The 20992-nt window shown below is 35.5% G+C and overlaps 1 protein-coding gene across 3 annotated transcripts in view; it reads right to left on the reverse strand.

The window, feature by feature from the left end:
* LOC135207908 (serine/arginine-rich splicing factor 4-like) overlaps positions 1-6381 on the reverse strand; it is a 77995-nt gene extending 71614 nt beyond the window's left edge. For 2 of the 3 annotated variants that reach the window (XM_064239844.1, XM_064239846.1), the window contains exon 1: positions 6231-6381. The gene's annotated coding sequence lies outside the window, so the exon portion shown is untranslated. Of the gene's footprint in view, positions 1-6041; positions 6191-6230 lie in introns of those variants that run through there. The other variant, XM_064239845.1, reaches the window with a different exon arrangement.
* Between the last annotated feature and the right edge of the window lie 14611 nt (positions 6382-20992).

The following is a 20992-nucleotide window of genomic DNA, read 5'->3' on the forward strand; positions in this document are numbered from 1 at the left end:
TTATCTTCCAAGTAGTACGTACGTAGTCCAGTGCACAGCTGTCGTCTGATCACTACTCATATGATTAATTTGTATATAAAAAGTATGTGTATATAACTGTTAAACTTTGTATATAAAAAGTATGTGTATATAAAACTGTATGTAGTATGTTTGTATACGATGTAAAATAGTATAGCCTAGTATTTATGCTTATATTATTAAAGTGTTTGAATGATGCTAAAGTATTTCAATATCCGAGGAAACAGTAGTAAATTTCCCCACAATGAGTTTGGGTACATATGTATATGGTGACTTAAATTATAAAAGCCTTTTATGTATAAGATACGCGTAACAACCACATAATTACGAAAATTACTTATGTGAAGATGGTTTTAGTAGTACAAATGATAGTTATTGTATCGTTAAAATATCAAAGTTGAACGAAGTCGCAAAGTCGATTCTATGTCATGTTTTTCCTAAACGCGTTGACTTAACCTGTTAAGCGTCACCCACGTAATAATACGTTTACCGCGATCTACTCGGTAGCGCCTTCAACGGGATATTACGTTCAAAACTTTTGACTGTGCATTTGTCAAGCGTCAGCCCCGTAATAATGCGTTTACTCGTATAGAAGTGTAGGAACATCATTTGGTAACACTCTCAGCACACGGGGAACTTATTTCCAGCCTGGCAACTCTTTCCTGGTGGTCGCTTATGCTAAAAAACTGCCTGTCCCTGTGTTGTTTTCTTTCAATACGCTTCGGGCGTTTATCGAGACAAATTGGATTTCGCGTCTTTCACAATGAATGTCCCAAAGAGGAGGCGTATTTCTTCAGGTGAGATCATTCAAATACTAGATGAGGAGTCTGATATTGATAACCTATATTTGATGATGAGAGCTCTAGTTCTGAATCCTCCAGTGATGATACAAACTTTTCTTCCAATAGCGGGAGTGAAGATGAATTTTCTTTGCCGAGTGACTGGACTCCGAGAGAGAGAGAGAGAGAGAGAGAGAGAGAGAGAGAGAGAGAGAGAGAGAGAGAGAGAATTTCCTACACTTAATTACAGTAAGAATATAACATAAAAATCAATATTAACTTTGAAAAAACTATCATCAGTGCTATGATCGCTGATTACAAAAAAGCGTGACGGTACGTTAGCAGCGAGCTCATCCGGGGGGGAGGACGCTTAACAGGTTAAAGGAGAACGTTATTTTGGTTGTTTATCACTGGCACAAACCCATAACAATGCAGTGTATGTATGATAATTCTAACTATTATTCACTACCAAAATAACGATGATATTTTGTATTGAAAATTAATGTTACGTATATTCCAAAACATTATTACTACGTAGCATGAATAGTACTATAAAAATTTCGAAAGATAATCTTGCTGTGAACGCTACCATAATTTGATTTTCATATACGTACGTACATTTTGTCAGCTGCTGGCCTCCCATAGATAAAATTGATTTCACTGATATGGAATTACTCCACGAATACCCTCCTTTTTTATTATGAAGATATGATGATAATATATAAGGTAAAAAATGCTTTTTATGTATTTCGTTTACGCTTCGTCGCCAATAACAAACAGCAATACTTACGATAATCTATGACAAATAGCGTTTGTATGACTTCATTGTTCAGAGAAGTTATATACGAATACTGCCAAAATAATAATGAAGTTCGAATTAATTTTAGCCTTAATGTTATTACTACTGTAATTACACTACCACTACTATTAAAATTTCTAAAAGTTTATCAAAACAAAAAATGTCGCTTTGAACGCAACCGTATACATAAACCATTTTCGTACTTAAAGGTATATGCTTACATCAGCGTTGCCGAAATGCCGAATTTCCCCCGATTTGCCGAGAGAAAACTCTACAGGCGGAGAACCAGACCTTCAATGCCGAGAAAAAATCGGCCTGCTTGTTCATGCCGAGAAAAACTCGGCATTCTTCGAGGGGATTGATTTATCGTCTCAAATAAATTTGGAATACTTTTTTTTTTAATTAGTTAATGTCTTTTTATGTAAGATTGGGTAGAAAATGATTATTACTACATTATTATTACATAATATATGTGTAAATGATTCTTTAAGAGATTCCACTTAATAGGCGTTGAAAACGTTCAACCCTTCAGTGACGTAAGGAATTAGCATAAAACAGGATATTAAATCTGGTTAAGTAGTATATTCTCAAACATACTTATACCCTGATATATTGAAGAAAAATAATAAATTTTTTTTGTTTTATTTATATAGCCTATATGTTCTATAATAATGTTGATTATAAAACTGAGTAGGTTACGTATCTACCTATATTTGTGTATTTCTGTTTTAAAAGTTTATCTATAAAACTTAATATGTATATATCATTGTTGTTTTGGTTGTAATTGTTGTATATACATAGCTAATATATACTTTTGTTGAATGATGCTGATATAAATCGATGAGGTGTTGCATAAGATTGGTTTATTTTCTTAAAGTACCCTGGGCCATAAAATGATTCCGTTTCTATAAGATTGCCGATTTTAGTATGCAGAGACTATCGGCAACGCTGGCATTACATTTTGTTTTGCTGGTTCTACTCCGACGATAAGTTGAGTGCAATGATGTGGAATTATTCTTCGAATAGGCTATTTATTATGAAGATATGACTATAATATATATGGTAAGAATGTTTTATTACCTTTATTGTCAATTATATAACATAATGAATGTTTGTGTACGTTGGTGGTTATCGCACTGCAACTACGCTTAGCCTACCAATGAACGTCGTACATAAACCTTGAATAGGCTATTTATTTCGAAGATAGGACAATAATATATTAGGTGAGAATGGTTTTTATTACCTTTATTGTCAGTTAATACATTATATGAGTCTTTAAATGAATGTTGGTAGTTATCGGACCACGGCCGAGGGTTAGCCTACCGAAAAAAACATCGCATACGCAACACAACAAACCCGTGTTTTTTTTTTTTTTTTTTTTATTTTTTTTTTTTTTTTTTTTTTTTTTTTTTTTTTTTTTTTTTTTTTTTTTTTTTTTTTTTTTTTTTTTTCAGCGATTCATACCAGTTGATGTAACATGAGAAACGGTCCAAGAAAAACCGTGATTAACTGGATCCGTGAATACTGATCCGTGAATAAGCGATGCCCCCACTGTATTGTCCCACGTACATACAAACTCCCGACACTTCTTACAAATAGTAGTGGGATCCTACCGATGATTTCGGCAGTCTCACCTTACACCCTTCTTTCACACCAAACTCTAAACATACTTCCTGAATCAGACATACTAAACAAGTCCAAACAAAATGCGATTGCCACTCTAACTTCGTGAATACGATAACCAATATCCAAAAAGTCAGATAACGAGCAGGAAATTCTAACAGAGAACCAACAACTGTTGCCGGTTCGGCTGGCAGAGAAAATCTGAGGAAAACGGGAATAGTTTCCAAGTACCAGCGCCACGGGGGAGCGGGGTGGCCATCACCTGAACTACCAGTGTACTAGCGGTTGCCGCGAGTTTTGAAATTCTGCCAGTGCGTCAAGAGGATAAGCCATATATATACCTGCCAGGTAAGTGTCATGCATAAAAACATTTCTTTTCTTAAACCATGAGCATTGGCATATCTTCCACTTTCCATGTTTGTTTCCTTTTTTAATTGGCCAACTGTAAGGTTTGCTGGGTCTAGGGGTGTGCTTAACAGGCTACATATTAGCCTGCCCTGTAGGGGCTAACCTAACCTGGGGAAGGGGTTCCTCAAGGCATAAATTAGGTTAGGTCAAGTGGCAACCCTATTACTTTAATATACCCTAAAGTGAAGGATGAACTATGAAGGGGCCCAGGAGGGTATAGCATTCCCCAGCTGAGTGGGTTAGGGTTCTGCTGCTCTGGGTTAGATTAGGTCATAAGCTTATTATTTTAATTGTCTTTTAGCGCTTACCTTACTAGATGGTTGCCTGGCATAGTAAAGACCGTAGTCTAGGCAATAATCCGTGCAGGTATTTCTTTGAAAATTACAGTTTCCTATAGTATTTGGGTTGCTTATTAAGAGTTTACTTCATTTTTGGGGGGTTGACAATAACTAACCCCCAAGAGCCAGTACTAAACACGGCGAAATACATTTGATGCCCCAATCCCTTGTGGCTTTCGCATTCACAGGACCGTTCCTTGTAGTCCGTGCAGAGTTATTGCCTAGAATTACCGGAAAGAGCCCCGATCCCTAAGTTAGGGTAAAATACCGAATGGCCACCTGGCAGCCATCTCTACCACAGCGCAACCACCTTCCCAAAAATCTGAAATCATGGCCTTTAATTAATTTGTTTGACTTCAAAAAAAAGGGAAAAAAAACAAAAACTTACTTCGAGAGGATAGTAAAGCGCTCGAGGTTGGGCCTCAATGGACAGCTGGTCTTGACTAACGTCTATCCTAGGTTACAGGATGTGTTAAAAGTACTGTTTTTCAGGAAGGTGGTCGGGCTACGGTAGAGGCAGGTCATTCGGTATTTTACCCTATTTGGTTCCTTGAAGTAGCTAAAGCCCTAAGGCCCTAAACCCCTGTTATGTTCAGTGGGGGGGGGGGGACCCCAGCGACCAACGTTGAGTCAAATCCATTCTTGCATTTCACTTTTAGGGTGTTCACTCACCATACAACAATGCCTTCCCATTGTCTCCTCCCAAATTTTAGGATCTAGGGTAAAACACCGAATTGCTGGGCTCTACCGCAGCGACCACCTTCCCAAAAAAGTACTTTAACACTAGGGATGCACCAATACCAATACCTGTAAGCTCCATATTTCTGTTATTTAAGAGAATAGGTATATATTGTTACTAAAACATTCTTGTTGTCTGGTATTGATATTAAGGTTGAAAAATTGAAGGTCATATAAATCTAAATGAAAAAGAACATTAGATATATCCTATTTAGTATTTAATAATCCCTATATTACCTGGATACAGTTTGGCTTATAGGTATTATGGCTACCATTTGAAGACTTTTAACAATTTAGGTATGTATAGTTCTTACTCGAGTTCATGGGGTGACGAGGAATCTGAAATCACTAATAGCCTTTAATTTTATATGGAGTTTTAATTTATACTAGCCTATACCTATTGGCTAGAAACAGTTAGGGTAAAAAACCGCATGGTACAGGGGTGGACCATGTACGATCAATGTGTACAACCCCAAGAAAAGTACATTATAACGCGTCATGACACCGGAGTAGAGGTCTTTAGCTCCGTTTCTCACCAACAAGAAGTCGCGACTGATGCCCATCTCCGATGTCAGGAGCATTATAATGTACTTTTTTGGGGGTTGTACACATTGATCGTACATGGTCCACCCCTGTACCATGCGGTTTTTTACCCTAACAGAGTCATTAAGATTATGAAAGGTTTTGGTTTGGTGGGCTTTGTTAATACCTATATACATTTTTGGAAGCCTAGAAGGATTTTAAATTCGTATACTAGGTAATGACAAAAAAGTATTGGATGGTATCGGCCAGAAAGGGTACATCCCTATTTAACACGTCCTGTATCCCAGGATAGACATTAGGTAGTCAAGAGCCAGCGTCCTCTCGAAGTAAGTTTTTTTTTCTCCCATGTCACAAAATAATGCCATAATTTCTGATTTTCAGGAAAATGGTCGCGCTATGGTTGTATTAGCTATAGCGTAGGCTAGGGTAATACTACCTACCTAGATTGAGAGGGGGTCCAGTACCTCTAAAACTACTCTTTTGCCAACGAAATGAATCAGAAATGTTCAAAGCACACATGAATGGAAGAAATATATGGATCTGCCGAAATATATCAAATAGATTTTCAACTCTGATTTCAACTAAACATTTAGGTACCGCTTACAGTTTGCCTAACTTGACCGATAAGACCCCACATAGGATTGGCTACGAGTGGCTTGGCATACTAGGAGGGCGTATGCCGCTGACCTGTGAAGGTTCACAATATACAATACCTTATACCTCTCCATATATGATATTACAAATGACACTGACTCTGATACAATTCAGGTAACAACGAAAATATACAATACCAACTTCGCTAAATGTTATGGAAGCCAAACACTTGATTATAATGGCGACGGATGTGGCCTCCCTCGAATTCCAAGCTCTAAATTCGGTTTAACTCCCTGGGAAAAATATTATAACAACGACATAGGACTTCAGCTATGAACAATATGGTTGGAAGATTCAATAAATGTGTACTTATAAAATAGATAGTTTTACCTTAGTGTTCAAGAAACTATATTTACACACAAGATCTTTCTGTCTTCTGCTAATGATGACGAAATACCAACATTCAAGAATTTCTTGTCCCCAAACAGATAGTACCGATATGTATAGGGAAAAGTGCGTCAAATTTAACGTTCAGTTGCTTTATTACCTATATATCAAACAAATTCTGTTACTCTAAAAACAAAACGATCACTAAAATAATGTTTATTGAATGCAGCGGTTGGTTATCCTGTTTCCCTGCGCAACCTCGCAAACTCGTCAACACTTGCGCAGTGACATCCCTCCTCCCACTCGACTCGACTGTCGAAATTCTCTCTCTCTCTCTCTCTCTCTCTCTCTCTCTCTCTCTCTCTCTCTCTCTCTCTCTCTCTCTCTCTCCTTGTGTGTCTGTATATATATATATATATATATATACATATATATATATATTATATATATATATATATATATTATCAACATCACCGTGATTCATAATACACCATAAGCTGCAACTGCATGTCCTTTAATATCTAATTCGCTCCACCTCGGTATTAATATATTTTCATGTTAATCGAATGAGAATTTTTTAGTCAATAATTTCGTCCTCTCGTGGGTTCAAACCAGTACACGAGGAGGAGAAAACATCAATGACATCGAGACGTCACTGAAGTCCAGATTTCTCCTCCATGCGCTGGTTCGAAACCCACGGGAGGACGAAATTATCAACTAAAAAAATTCTCCTTCGGTTAACATATATGAAAATATATTCATTCCGAGGTAGAGCGAATTGGATATTTAAAAGGACATTATTTTGTGTATATATCTATCTCTATCTATCTATATCTATATATATATATATATATATATATATATATATATATATATATATATATATGTGTGTGTGTGTGTGTGTGTGTGTGTGTGTGTGTGTGTGTGTGTGTATAAACGAATACCACAGGAAAATTATAGGCAGAAATCCAAGTGTTTTCGTCTTCATTAAGACATCGTCAAGAAATGAATGAAACTCAGTTGGAAAGAGAGTTACCAGGGAAACAAAAGGATCAAGAATACCAGCTGGATGATTGTCTAAAGGGTAAAAATCAAAGAGAGGATTATCGGATATCACATTGTCACGAACTTAAACATAGATATAGCCATAAGAGAAACATAACGCTTGGCCTTACAAAGTCCAAAAACATATACAAACTGAATATATTAATCTTTTATCTACAACGTTTTTTCATTATGAAGGCATAGAGTTTAAATAAACCAAGACTTGAATTTAGAACACTTGCATTATTTGACTTTATGAAACAAGAGTCAATGATATTCCTTTTAACTGTTGGTTGACTCCAGTTAATAGGATGATCTAAATCTCTCATATGTACGAATAATGCATTCGATATTTGTCCAGTTTTCACAGAATATTGGCGCTGTTTAACTCGTTGTGAAAGGGATTTTCCGGTTTGTCCGTAATATATTTTATCACACTTTTTACAAGGAATTTCATATATGCAGCCAGGAACATTTTTAGGAGACTTTTTTTTTTTATTACTAAACTCTTAACATTAATATTACGAAAACAATATTTACGTTTAAAAGGCTCTAAAATTCAGTAATTTCTAAAACCTTTCATCATACGGTAGTTTTAGAATGTTATGCTTACTAAATTCGAGTTTGTCATTAGTTAAATAAAATGTTTTTCTAGCTCTCTTCCATACCACATCTACAAAAGTCCTTGGGTATTTAAGTTTCAAGGCAATATCATAAATAGTTTTAATGTCAGCGTTCATAAACTGCGGTTTACAGCCCTTGAGAACATCCCAGACAAATCAGAGAATTGAAGATTGTGATTTTGATTGGAGGAATAACGTTAGTTGATTTTCGAAAGACTAAAAAGGCGAAATTTCTATCATTTCTATGGTCTAGGCATTTGTAGCACGATGCCAGAAATGCATTTTTTTTTTTTTTTTTTCAGATAGAGCAGAAAAATATTTTCCATTTACTTGAGGACCTGCGGCTAGCTTAGTGTTCGATATTTCCTTACGATTTTTTTCCAAATAGATAAATATCCATACTATTCGATACGCTAATCAAAATGAGTTCGAAATCATAATCTAATAATAATAATAATAATAATAATAATAAAAGCTACGGCAAAAACAGAAAATCAACCAAAAACATTTTCAAAAAAAATTTTTCGAACATGAAATATGAAAACGAATTCAGAGTTTTGATGGGGAATAACCGATGAGAATCTACAGTTTATATTTATATATATAAGGCATATATAAATATATTATATATTAGAATATATATATATATTAATACATATATATATATTAGAATATATAATATATATAATGTGGAGACGAAACAAATAGTTTTAGGGCTCAAAGGGGTAACTTAATAAATTTTCCCATATATACACATCAGGTTACTCGGTCTACAATTTTTCGGAATTTCTGAGGAGCTTATTATTTGTTATTTTTATTTTTGAAATTTGGTACATTTGTCAATAATATATATATATATATATATCTATATATATATATATATATATATTATATGAAAAACACAAACTTTGAACTCGATCGTTTTCACAATTAGAGATTTCATAGCACTCGAAAGTTAAAGATAAGTTTTTCATTAAAAAAAAATTATGGTAAAATTGATAAAAAAAATTAGTGTAAACCAAAGATATGTGTTCTTATTATATCCCCAATAATAAATATCCCGATTTTCTTTTGTTTACAGGCAGACAGCTCGATTCTGAACATTGGAGGAACGCAGCCATGGGGTGACGTCTGCCCAGCCCAGAGATCTTTAGAAATCTAGTTGCTTCTGTGTCTAACCGACTGAAGGAGGTCATTCTCCGCAAAGGTTGACCTACAGAGTATTAGGAGGTTGCTTGGCGAGTACTCTGATGCAATATCGTTTTGTTTTTCCACTTTTTAGTTTTATTGCGATTTTTTTTTTCGTGGCATCACGCGTCGAGAGCTCGTTGCGGCAATTCTTTTTGGCCAGCATAGTATTTATTAGCTGGTTTTTTTCCTTTTCAATAAGTGAGATCTCGTTACTCTCTATTTCTCTTTACCTTCTCCTACTTCGTAATGAGCACAATGTTCTTTGGAAGCTTGAATTTCAAGTCAGTAGCCTCTGTTGTTGTTGCAGTACCCATGGCAAACTGGGTGTCGTGATATATAATAAAATCTTTTGAAAATCACGGTTACCATTAAACTGAATGGACGAATTTTGCAAGTGTCATAAAAGGTAATATCATCTTTTAAAAATATATTTTTCTTCGTAGAAATGAAGAAGTTGCTCAACACAAAACATGAATGCGATAGGCTTCGAAGTTGTATACGTTAGCTTTCAGTTTCCCCAGAATGCCAACATTTCTAAGAATTTGTGTATGATGCGTTCTGCTCAGTGTCTTATCCACTTCTCAATATTAACTCCTGTCGCTTAAAAAGAAACATTGTTTAGCAATGATCGAATTGAATTGAATAAGGAATTTGGGTCAAAGGCCAAGCACTGGGACTGATGAGGTCCTTCAGCGCTGAAACTGAAATTGTCAGTAAAAGTTCGAAAGGTGTAACCGGAGGGAACCCTCTTATTTGCACTATGAATCAGTTGTTAGGAGAGGGTGGAGTGTAAGATGAAAGAAAGAGAATATGAAAGGAGGTATAGTAAAAGGAACGAGAGGGGTTGCAGCTAAGGGCCGAAGGCATACTGCAAAGAACCTGAAGTAATGCCTGCAGTGTACCGCATGAGGTGCATTGACGGTTAAGGGTATCAATTGTAGTAGCCGGGTCCAAAATCATGAGCGCAGCTGAGCAACATTTACAGTCACACTCAAATATCTTGAAGAGAGAAAAAAAAAGCAAAATTTGCTTTGAAATGCGAATGAGATGGTGTCACGAATCCAGAGACTAATTCGCTGAAGTTCAAAATAGCGCCATCGCTGTATGATGTTCTTTCAGAGGATGCTATTTATCATTGCTCCTTTTAGCAGCATCCGTTAAGTTACCGATGAGATTTTCCTTTCGAAGTTACTCTATGATTACATAATCTATGACTACCCTTACCTGCTTGTTGGAAAAATCTGGAATGAGGTTCCTTTTCTACTTTAATACTCTCTCATGAAGCCTTTTTTTTTTTCAAGCATGGCTCAACTAGTATTTCACTAGGGAATGACCTATGCTAGACTTAATTTTATTTGTTAGCTGGTCAAAAAGGACCATATATAACACTGAATCAATACGAATATGTGAAAGAAAGGAGTTTCTATTCAAGTATTTTTGGTCTGGCTGTGCTGTCCAAAGCTCACAATCATACAAAAAAGAAGTCTATCATAGGTCATTCCTTAGTGACATAGTTGAGCCGTTTTTTGAAAAGAAGCTTCACGTGAGCTAGAGTATTAAAGTAGCAGGAATTGGGGCAATGAAAATGACCCATATGGTATTAAAAATACCTTAGAAAAAGAACGTCAGTCCAGATTGTTCCAGCAAGCACACACAGGTAAGATCAATCCAGAAATTCTACCACCAACAGAAGACGCCAGTATCCAGCACGCTCTGAGAGTGCATCTCCAATTAATAACCTACCTGGAAAGAACTGGATACTGATATCTTAAGCCCAAATGGAAGAGGATGGGAACTTGATCGAAGTCATTAGTTAAGACCTAAGATGCTTATTGGTAATATAGCCCCTGCGTGAACTGCTGAAATAGGCACGTTGTAGTTGCAGGGACAGTGAGAACCAGTGCCAAACAATGAGGTGCAGCTGTAGAAGAGATTGGGGGCTCATTTGTGTTAGCTACAGCTTGTGGTGGCCATTGTTCAAAAGGAGAAGCAGCAATGATAAATGATGACTTGCCTGAGATATCTTGCCTGAAGATATCTCATTTAGTTTTGATGATATTAGTTATAGCTTTTCTTAAACAAATTACAAATAATAGTAGAAATGTAGTACCTCTATCAGGAGCTTTGTTCTTTCATGGATTGTCCCCTTGTGAATCGTAAAGTAGACGTTGAAATTATTTAAAACAACATTTGGAATATATTTGCTTTATTCAGAGATTTAAAGATAAAACTTGATTTATTTCTTATATATTTATTTTTCTAAAGTTCTTCCTAGGATGTTTTGTTTTCTAATGAATTATGTTTAGATAATACGTGATAACGTTGAAATACTAAGAAAATTGATTGCAGGATCTCCAATATCATTAGTGTTATGACGTTAATAATTACCTCATATGATATATTTTGATATTCTGAAGTTTTTTTTAAAGTCTAGGCACTTTTGAAAATAAACGACCATTTGTGAGTTACATATAAGAAGGCTATATTTTTCATACTATTTTTTGATGAAATTTATACACTTAAAATTTCAGTTGCTATATCCCTTATAAAGTTTGAGATATTAAGTTAAAAGTGACACCATATGGTGTATTTTGATATTATACATCTTTTTCCTTCTATGTACTTCTTTTCTGAGAATGGCCGTTTAGTAGTTAAACAAAGAACACTACATTTTTCCTTCTTCTTCTTCGTGACGAATGTAAGTCTGATTGCAATTTCCCCTATATAATTTGAGATATGACGTTTCAAGTCACATCATATGATGTTATTTTGATATTCTACATCTTTTTCCTTCTATGAACTTCTTTCCTAAGAATGACCGTCTATAATTGTAGTTACATAAAGAACGCTACATTTTCCTTGTTGTTTTTTCTTTCCGATGGCTGCAAGTTTAATTGCAATATCTCCTATATAGCTTGAGGTATGAAGTTTAAAGTCACACAACAAGATGTATTTTGATATTCTTCATCTTTTTTTCTTCCATGAACTTCTTTCCTAAGAATGGCCGTTTTATCGTTACATAAAGCACGCTACATTTTCCCTTGTCTTTTTGCGAAGAAATGAGGAAAAAAATAATTTTAATTGCAACATTTCCTATCTAATTTTAGGTATGAAGTTAAAAGTTACATCGTATGATGTATTTTGATATTCTGCAGCTATTTTCCTATATGAATTTTTTTTTTCCCATGATTGACCATTTTCAAGATACAGAGAGAGAGAAGTATTAAATCTATCATCATTCAAATTTTGATCGGCCATAGCAGCCGAACTATTTTGAGACGGGGACTGACGCATTGGGTGTGTTTTCATGATTCCAACTTTTGTTATTCTATGCCTTGTTTTCATATGATTAACGGTTTCCAAGTTTGTTCGTTTAAGTATTTTTATGGTAAAAATGCTTTTATTTTGCCATTAATGTGTGGTAATAAAGGAGTACGTAAAAATATGTTGCCCACCCATGAGGCAATCTAACTTTTTTGATGATACTGGACACATATCCCTCCACATTCTCGCAAAAAATCAGATTCTTTGGAATTTTTCACAGATGAAACCTAATTTCATTTTACTATGTCACTGTTCTTCCTATTCTTCTTTACCATATATCGCTGTTATTGACAAACAAAATAATTTCATAAAGCAGACCACTATAGTTACCTATTTTAAGTATTTCTTGGGCTGGTGAAACATTAGAACCATTTGTAAACATGTCGTCGGTAAATAGTGTCTCTTCAAATATGCTGTCGGTTAATAGTATCTCCTAAAGTTTGAACAGGGTGTTCTAAACCAAAATTACACGAAGGAATGCATTATATATATATAAAATATATATATATATATATACAATATATATATATATATATATATATATATATATATGACAAATTGTCAATGTCTGTCTGCTGATATTACGATGAGTTTAAAGCCTGTGAAATATGACAGCTCATTCCTTTCTGAGGAATTTTGTCATCCCACTTAAAAATGCCAGAAAGGACAAACCTATTATTTTATTTTATCTGCCACGGTGAAGAATGTGAGCCACACCAAGCATCACGTACTATTTGGATGACCAGGGCACACTTATCAAGAGGACTTACCGGTCACATCCGGTGTGGTTCATCAAGAGACGTCCACCTGACAAGCTTGCCACTTGTCGCAGAAGAGATCTAATAGCAACAGGAACTGAAATCCTTGATTTAGAGAGAAACGTTATAAAATAATCAAGAGGAGAAAACATCTATTAATCTCAAGTACGAAAATATGAGTCACCTTACCCACTTCGAAGCAACGTCTTGATCATCGACAATGGGACTAAAAAGCCATAATATATCAGAGCAACTGTATGATCAAAAACTGAAAAATGAAAATAAGAATAAAATGATAATGAGCAAAGAGAAAAGACTAGCCAAGACAGATCTGGGAAATCGATTTGATCACAAAGCTCTTGGTTCTGACTAGATACCTGAAGAATCACAATGGAATCTCCAGTTGACAAAAGCCTTGATGAAAAGATGCACGCAGCCTTGGCCAATTTCGATAGAAGACCTAGATCTCTGCTATGTGTGGGCTGCAATCACCGTTGCGTTCTCTCTCTCAAAAAAAAAAAAATAATAATAAAAAAATAAATAAAAATAAGATAAGTGCATAAATAAACAACTTTATCACAAATTAAGAAGCAAAAAAAGAAAGATTAAATACAATAAACAATACAAATATGTAAGATTTCATTACCAATTATAATATTTGGTTACCAGTAACAAATGAATAAGAAAAATGTTTTACAGACAGGTTTACAGGAAAAAGGCTGTGATAAAAATAAGGGTTACTTTATAAGGTTTATGAACACAAGAAAGGGATTCCTGTAAGTTAAGATAATATTTCCTGAATGGACAACTAAACGTTCATAAATATTTAATAGACCTAGGGTTGAATGGCGGGGGTTACTGTTAAAGACATGATTATTATAAAAATTATTACTATATGATATGTTGTACGAAACGTTACTAAATAAAGTCCAATTGGTAAAGAATAAAAGGAAACTGTATATAGATTTAAAGTGACATCTCAAACGCATTCTTAAGTTACCTTCAACTTTATACAATGCTGATTTTCACTTGGACCGATGGCATCTTTCATAGGGGGTAGGGACACTTAGGATTTTAATATATATATATATATATATATATAATATATTATATATATATATATATATATATATATATGGAGTACACACATACGGTACATATATATCAATATTCATATATATATATATATATATTATATATATATATATATGCAACAGGGGATATCATTAAGACAATATATTTAAGACACCGTTGTTAAGTGATGTGCTGTGACATTTCTGGAATGTAGGGGTCATCAGTTTAGCCTCTCCTGGGAAACAGTGTGGCCCGAAGTGACAAGCTTCGGAAATGCTGACGTGTCTTCATTGGGTGCACATCAGTGCCACGTCCTGTCTCTATTCATGGGCAGAAGCAGAGATGCCTTATGAAACTGGTTAGAGACGGTTTCTTGGGCATGAACAATGTGTGTGAGTTCGTGCGTGTGTGCGAGCTTCTTCCCTACATAATGAGAAAGTAAGATTACCAAGGGGGTAGATCGCTTCAGAGTCGGCAGAGCCAAGACGGCCTCTGCAACAGTATTTTTGGTGAAGTGTGTTTATAAATTGTGTTGAATGGGTAAGCATACTTATTCTTTAGCCAAAAATGTGGTTTGGCTGTATTTTGAATATTGTTTCAAAGATGTTCTATTTCATTTGACCTTTTGATTTGTAATCTTTTGCTTATCGATATGTTCTCCTGTCTTTTTATAGGTGATTCTGAAACAAAGGGGAATTGATATGGGAACTTAACTAATGTTTCGTGGTGTACTAGACTGTAATATGACTATGCCCAGTTTTATAACTAAACAAAATAATGTTGGTTATTGTAGGAGAGAGATAGTGTGGGCTATCTGAGTTCAATCTTTCATTTAATCATTTTGTTAAGAACCTGACTTATTTAGTTAATGCTTTTCTCTTAAATAAATGTATTTTTGTAGTTCACGAGTCTGATTTAATTGCCTTAGGTAATGTAGAGAGAGAGAGAGAGAGAGAGACGGGGGGTTGTTGGGGGTTGTTGGAGAGAGAGAAAATGGATCTTTTGAGATTACCCAGGTTGCCTGGGTAATATAATATATATATTATATATATATATATAATATATATATTATATATATATATATATAAAGGTTTTTTTGCCACGAAGGAAAAAAGTGAAAAAAACAAAAAAAAAAAAAAAAAAAAAAAAAAAACGAGTTAGCCGAGTACTTTCGGTCCTATTCGGACCCTTTACTGAGGCATACTGATTTTACAAAGAACACCATAGTCAAAAGAAGGCTTAATATACAAACTGACACTACCAGGTTAGCCATAAGGGCGATTTTTCCTCTATAGAGAGGAGGAGGAGTCATAGGCTAGCCACACCTTGAAGGAAACCCGCAGTAAACAAGTGATTCCTCCAGAAAAACAGTACATTTTTCAAAACAACACGGGAGCATATACAATTTAATATCATGAATTTTTACACAAATTTTCCCAACAAAAATTATTATTAATGAAAAGACGAAAGAAAATATAAATATATATATATGTCGAGCAAGAGAAAGAGGGAGAGAGAATATCGAACCAGAGAGAGAGAGCGAGAGAGTGAGAGAGAGAATTAATAACTATATGCATGTGGGAATAATTTATTAGTTGTTCATTTATTTTGAGGTCCTTCATAAACATCTTACAAATATATGGGTCCAAATGGTACATTCCCAGACTAAGATTTAGGTTGTTTTTATTAGTGATTTGTATAATTGCCGATTCCAGTAAATTTCTTGAAACATAATCATTAGATCTAGCAATTACTGAGGTATCACCCCAATTATTACAATGAGATTTTTCACTCAGATGGATAAACAGTGCATTTGAAGTCTGGGCTGTTCTAACTGAATACATATGCTGCTTAATCCGAACACATAAATTTTTACTGGACTGACCAACGTAAAACGATGGGCAACCCTTACAAGGAATTTTGTAAATGATGTTGTTATTTGTTAATTCTCTCTCTTTCTCTCACTCTCTCGCTCTCTCTCTCTCTCTGGTTCGATATTCTCTCTCCCTCTTTCTCTTGCTCGATATATATATATTTATATTTTCTTTCGTCTTTTCATTAATAATAATTTTTGTTGGGAAAATTTGTGTAAAAATTCATGATATTAAATTGTATATGCTCCCGTGTTGTTTTCAAAAATGTACTGTTTTTCTGGAAGAATCACTTGTTTACTGCGGGTTTCCTTCAAGGTGTGGCTAGCCTATGACTCCCCCTTCTCTCTGTAGAGGAAAAATCGCCCTTATGGCTAACCTGGTAGTGTCGGTTTGTATATTAAGCCTTCTTTTGACTATGGTGTTCTTTGTAAAATCAGTATGCCTCAGTAAAGGGTCCGAATAGGGCCGAAAGTACTCGGCTAACTCGTTTTTTCATTTTTTTCCTTCGTGCAAAAAAACCTTTATTTATACATAGCATCACGTTTTATATACTTTGTGATCAAGTTCATATATATATATATATATATATATTATATATATATATATATATATATATATCTATATATATATATACCATATAACTTGCATCATATGCACACATATATTGTATTTACTGAATTACAAGGAGTTACAAGGATTAGGATGTCTCAGACTTATTAGTCCATCCGAAGATCGAGACATCGTGTGCTCACTTATCTTTAGGAGCAGGTTTTACAATTCATTCACAGTGTTCTAATGGTTTTGTCTAGCTTTCTTTCGAACTATTCTACACTGCTGCTCTTTACAACTTCTGGTGGAAGTTTATTCCATGCGTCACATATCTTGTATGTGAAGAAGTTCCCACAATGCGATGTGTTGTATCTCTTCAGTTCTAGTCTTCATCCACTATGTTTTGTCTGATTTTCATTTATTGTGAAGAGGTTGCTGTCTACTTTTGTTATGCCTTTCAGTATTTCGAATGTCTCTATTAGTTGTCCTCGCAATCGTAGTGTTTCTAGGTCATACATGTTCAGACTCTAGTAGTCTTTAGTAACCTATTTGCCTGATGAATGGAATTAACTTTGTGGCTATTTATGTCCTTTCTTAGTTTTGGTGACCAAAACTGTACTACATATTCAAGCATGGATCTAACTATTGACGTGTAGAACTGCAGCACCGTATCCTTATTTCTGCTCTGAACTGCCTCTTTATGTATCCCACTAGTTTCTGTGCCTTCTTTTCAGCTTTTATGCACTGTTCTGTGGATTTTAAGTCCTTGGTAATTATGACTCCAAGGTCCTCTTCTTGTTTACACTATTTATGTCATTCCCAAGCAGCATGTAGTTGGCATGAGGGTTGTTTGTTGCTGTTCGTAACACTTTACTTATATTCAGGTTAAAAGGCATTTGCCATATTTTTTACCACTCTCCTATTTTCCTTAGATAATGTCTTAAACTTTCTACTGTAGTATCTGGGTCTGCTGCATTTACACGTAGTTTGGTGTCATCTGCAAATTTGGCTATCCTGCTAGTTAAGCCTGCATTAATGTCATTAACGTAAATAAAAAAACAAGAGCGGGCCAAGGACAGAACCCTGAGGAACTCCACTTGTCACATCTGCCCATTCTGATTATTCACCATCTATTACGACTTTTTTTTTTCTATTAGTTAGCCAGTCTTCAATCCATTCTACTATTTCTCCTACAATTCCTAACGCTCTAACTTTTGTCATTAGTTTCTTAAGTGGAACTTTGTCAAAGGCCTTTTGGAAATCTAAGTAGAGTATATCAATTGCTATACTACTGTCGTAAATACCAAGTATGTTATGAAAAAACTCCAACAGGTTTGATAGGGAGGATCTGTTTTGTCTGAAACCGTGTTGGCTGTTTAACAACAAGTTTTAACAGCAAGTTGTTTCTATTAATGTGTGTGTGTGAGAGAGAGAGAGAGAGAGAGAGAGAGAGAGAGAGAGAGATTGCATGGTGCTTTTACGTTGCATGGAACCAGTGGTTATTCAGCAACGGGACCAACGGCTTTACGTGACTTCTGAACTACGTCGAGAGTGAACTTCTATCACCAGAAATACACATCTCTCCTCAATGGAATGGCCGAGAATCGAACCCGCAACCACCGAGGTGGGACGCTAATACCATACCAACCACACCGCTGAGGCGCTAAGAGAGAGAGAGATTATAATTCTGAAGATTGTTACATTGTTTCCAACACCTGTAGCTTACAAAGTAGTAGCAGGTGAAGTTTTTTTTTTGGCAAATCCCTATAGGCATTAAATGCATGCACAAAAAATATATAATTTTGTTTCTCAGTGTTTCTGGCGATGTTTTACGTGTGTAGTTGGTACACATTATCAAAATTTAATTATAACATTGAGATTTACACATTAATCTATCCCTGGGGGGGGGGGGGGGAAGGGAAGGTGACCTGGTGCCTCCCCTCCCCGCCGCGCCACCCTTAATTAAATCCGCCACTGGATGGCGTGGGTCTTCAGACTCAGTTAACCATATATCATCATTATGAACTTGTGACGTGTTAGTAACAAACCTTATTACTTCATTTGATAAAATTTCTAGGATCCTACAACGAAGTCACACTGAAGAATGTCGCTAATTTGAGTTTTAAAGCAGACAACAGAAGATTGTTCATAAAAATGAATATATATAATTGTAAAAGGTCCGGTACCACCAACATCGTTCTTCCAGAACTGAATATTCCACATAAATATACCTGTAAGTAATTTAACAGTTGTTCACTTTCACCAGTAATCAGGAGTGAAGTATTAACAGTTGAAATATGTTGTTTGTCGTGTTTCTGGGCCTTTTAAACTTCAATGTGAGAGGTGCTTCGGCAGATTACCATATGCATATTGCGTTCATCCTTTAAGGCAATGCCCCGTACTGGTGACACTTCCTCAACCTGAATGAATGAAAATAAAAAATTCAGAGTCTGTTGAGTTGTCGTTTTTTGCAGCGTAAGAAAGGTTTGTGAGAAGCAGAGGAGCAGCTGGAAAGTGGACGAAACATTTGAAAGAAAAAGCTTTATGGCCAAGAAGTGTGAGAGGGCATCCAAGACTGAGGCAAAAGACTCGTTGTGTATTGGGGTGTAGCTACAAGAATCTGCTGATGAGTCTTCTGTGTAAATGTATGAAACGGTTCGGGTTGGGGAACTTTTCATCTTAGGAGGTTTACCCACGATTCCGCAACTAAAATATTAATTTGGCAGTGTCTGTGCCTTTCGTTTTTTTTTTTTTTTTTTTTGTATCTTCCTTTCCTAATTTCATGGAAAAAAGTTTTGCTCATTTCATGCTTATAGTAATAACATGAACTTTTCCCTTTCAATCTATAAACATTTCCATTTCTTTCTTATTCGGCTTACCTAGATAACGGTTCCAGTAAGTTTATCCTGAATATTATTCTGCTAATATTGTTTGGCATGAAAACCAAGGCGATGGAGACAACAATCAAGCTTTCAATATCTACCAAGTCCCCTGACTCATTATTCACCCTCATTTCCAACTTGGAAAAATTCATGTAATCAAGGATGCTTATAACGTGGCCGTGCCGCCGGCGTATGATAAACACCTTAAGCTGTTGCTAATTCCCTTATCAAAGAGTGGGAACCAAAACATCTTAGAGTGAGAGCTGATACGAATTGAACACACACACACACGCACACACAATCACAATACAGCATGCTATGATATTAGACCCTCTAAGCAATGGTATTTACACTAGCCGGTAAACTACGTCGTGAGGGACTGGACTAGCATAAGCATGTAAGCCAAGGCAAGACAAAACTATTGGCACCAAATAAAAATGCAAGTATCGCAAGACTTTGTGTTATGTTATTTTCCTTTTCCTTTTAGCCGTAACTCCATCATATCCCAGGTCATTTGATAAATTTCACATCAAGCAGACCAGGGAGGATAAGAATTTTTTTTTTTTTAATTCATTCCATTTACTTTAGGAGAAATTGTTTAATTACAGTTAGGTGCATTTAATTCTCTCAACTAAGAATCCACAACCCAAAACTGGCGTTTTCGCACCTTGAGCTCTACTCTGAACCATTGTTGCTTCTTATTCAGGAGGCATTTCTTGCCTCTAAGGTAGAATTCACAACCCTTCAAGAGACAGTCTTTAAAACACTAAAATTTGGTGAACCAACATATCTAAGAAACTGCTTAAGTTTCTTTAGACCTGAAATTAATGTTGTGATCAGACATACAAGTGAAGCATATAGGCTATTTGAATCCAGAACAAATTGTAAGTCAGGTGAGTGTGCAATAACATTGCGCACCTATAGAACCAAATACCACCAGAAGTGAAGATCATACCAGAAGAAAGCGAATTTAAAAAAAGAACAAAAGACTCGCCTATTCTGCAGGAGCTACGATACTGATGAGAAACGACAATTATAAAATATAAGAAGCAACTTACTTAGAAAGCGTACAATGGCCCGCCGAAGAGGGAATAAACCCCGTGGAGGATTGTACATAAAACCAAACAAATGAATGAACATTGACTTTCAAGCAATGCCAACCCATCCGTAGTAAGATTTCTCTCCACTTTGGCCTCCCCAGCCCCCGCCCCCTACCCACCCAAAATCCCTCAAGGCCATATTTGTGGTGCTACCGCAATTTAAGGGCTACTACAGATGAAAACATATTAAACAGCCATATCACAACGAATACTTTATTTGATGTATATGACAGATGAAGGATAACTTTCGTTACAGATGAAAAAAAAAAAAAAAAGTTTGCGTGCTAGATTTCTGAACATGACTTGAAAATTTACAGTGGTTGCTCTTTGATGCATGCATTCACTT

Source organism: Macrobrachium nipponense, chromosome 34 (genome assembly GCF_015104395.2).
Source record: "Macrobrachium nipponense isolate FS-2020 chromosome 34, ASM1510439v2, whole genome shotgun sequence".
Classification (NCBI taxonomy): domain Eukaryota; kingdom Metazoa; phylum Arthropoda; class Malacostraca; order Decapoda; family Palaemonidae; genus Macrobrachium; species Macrobrachium nipponense.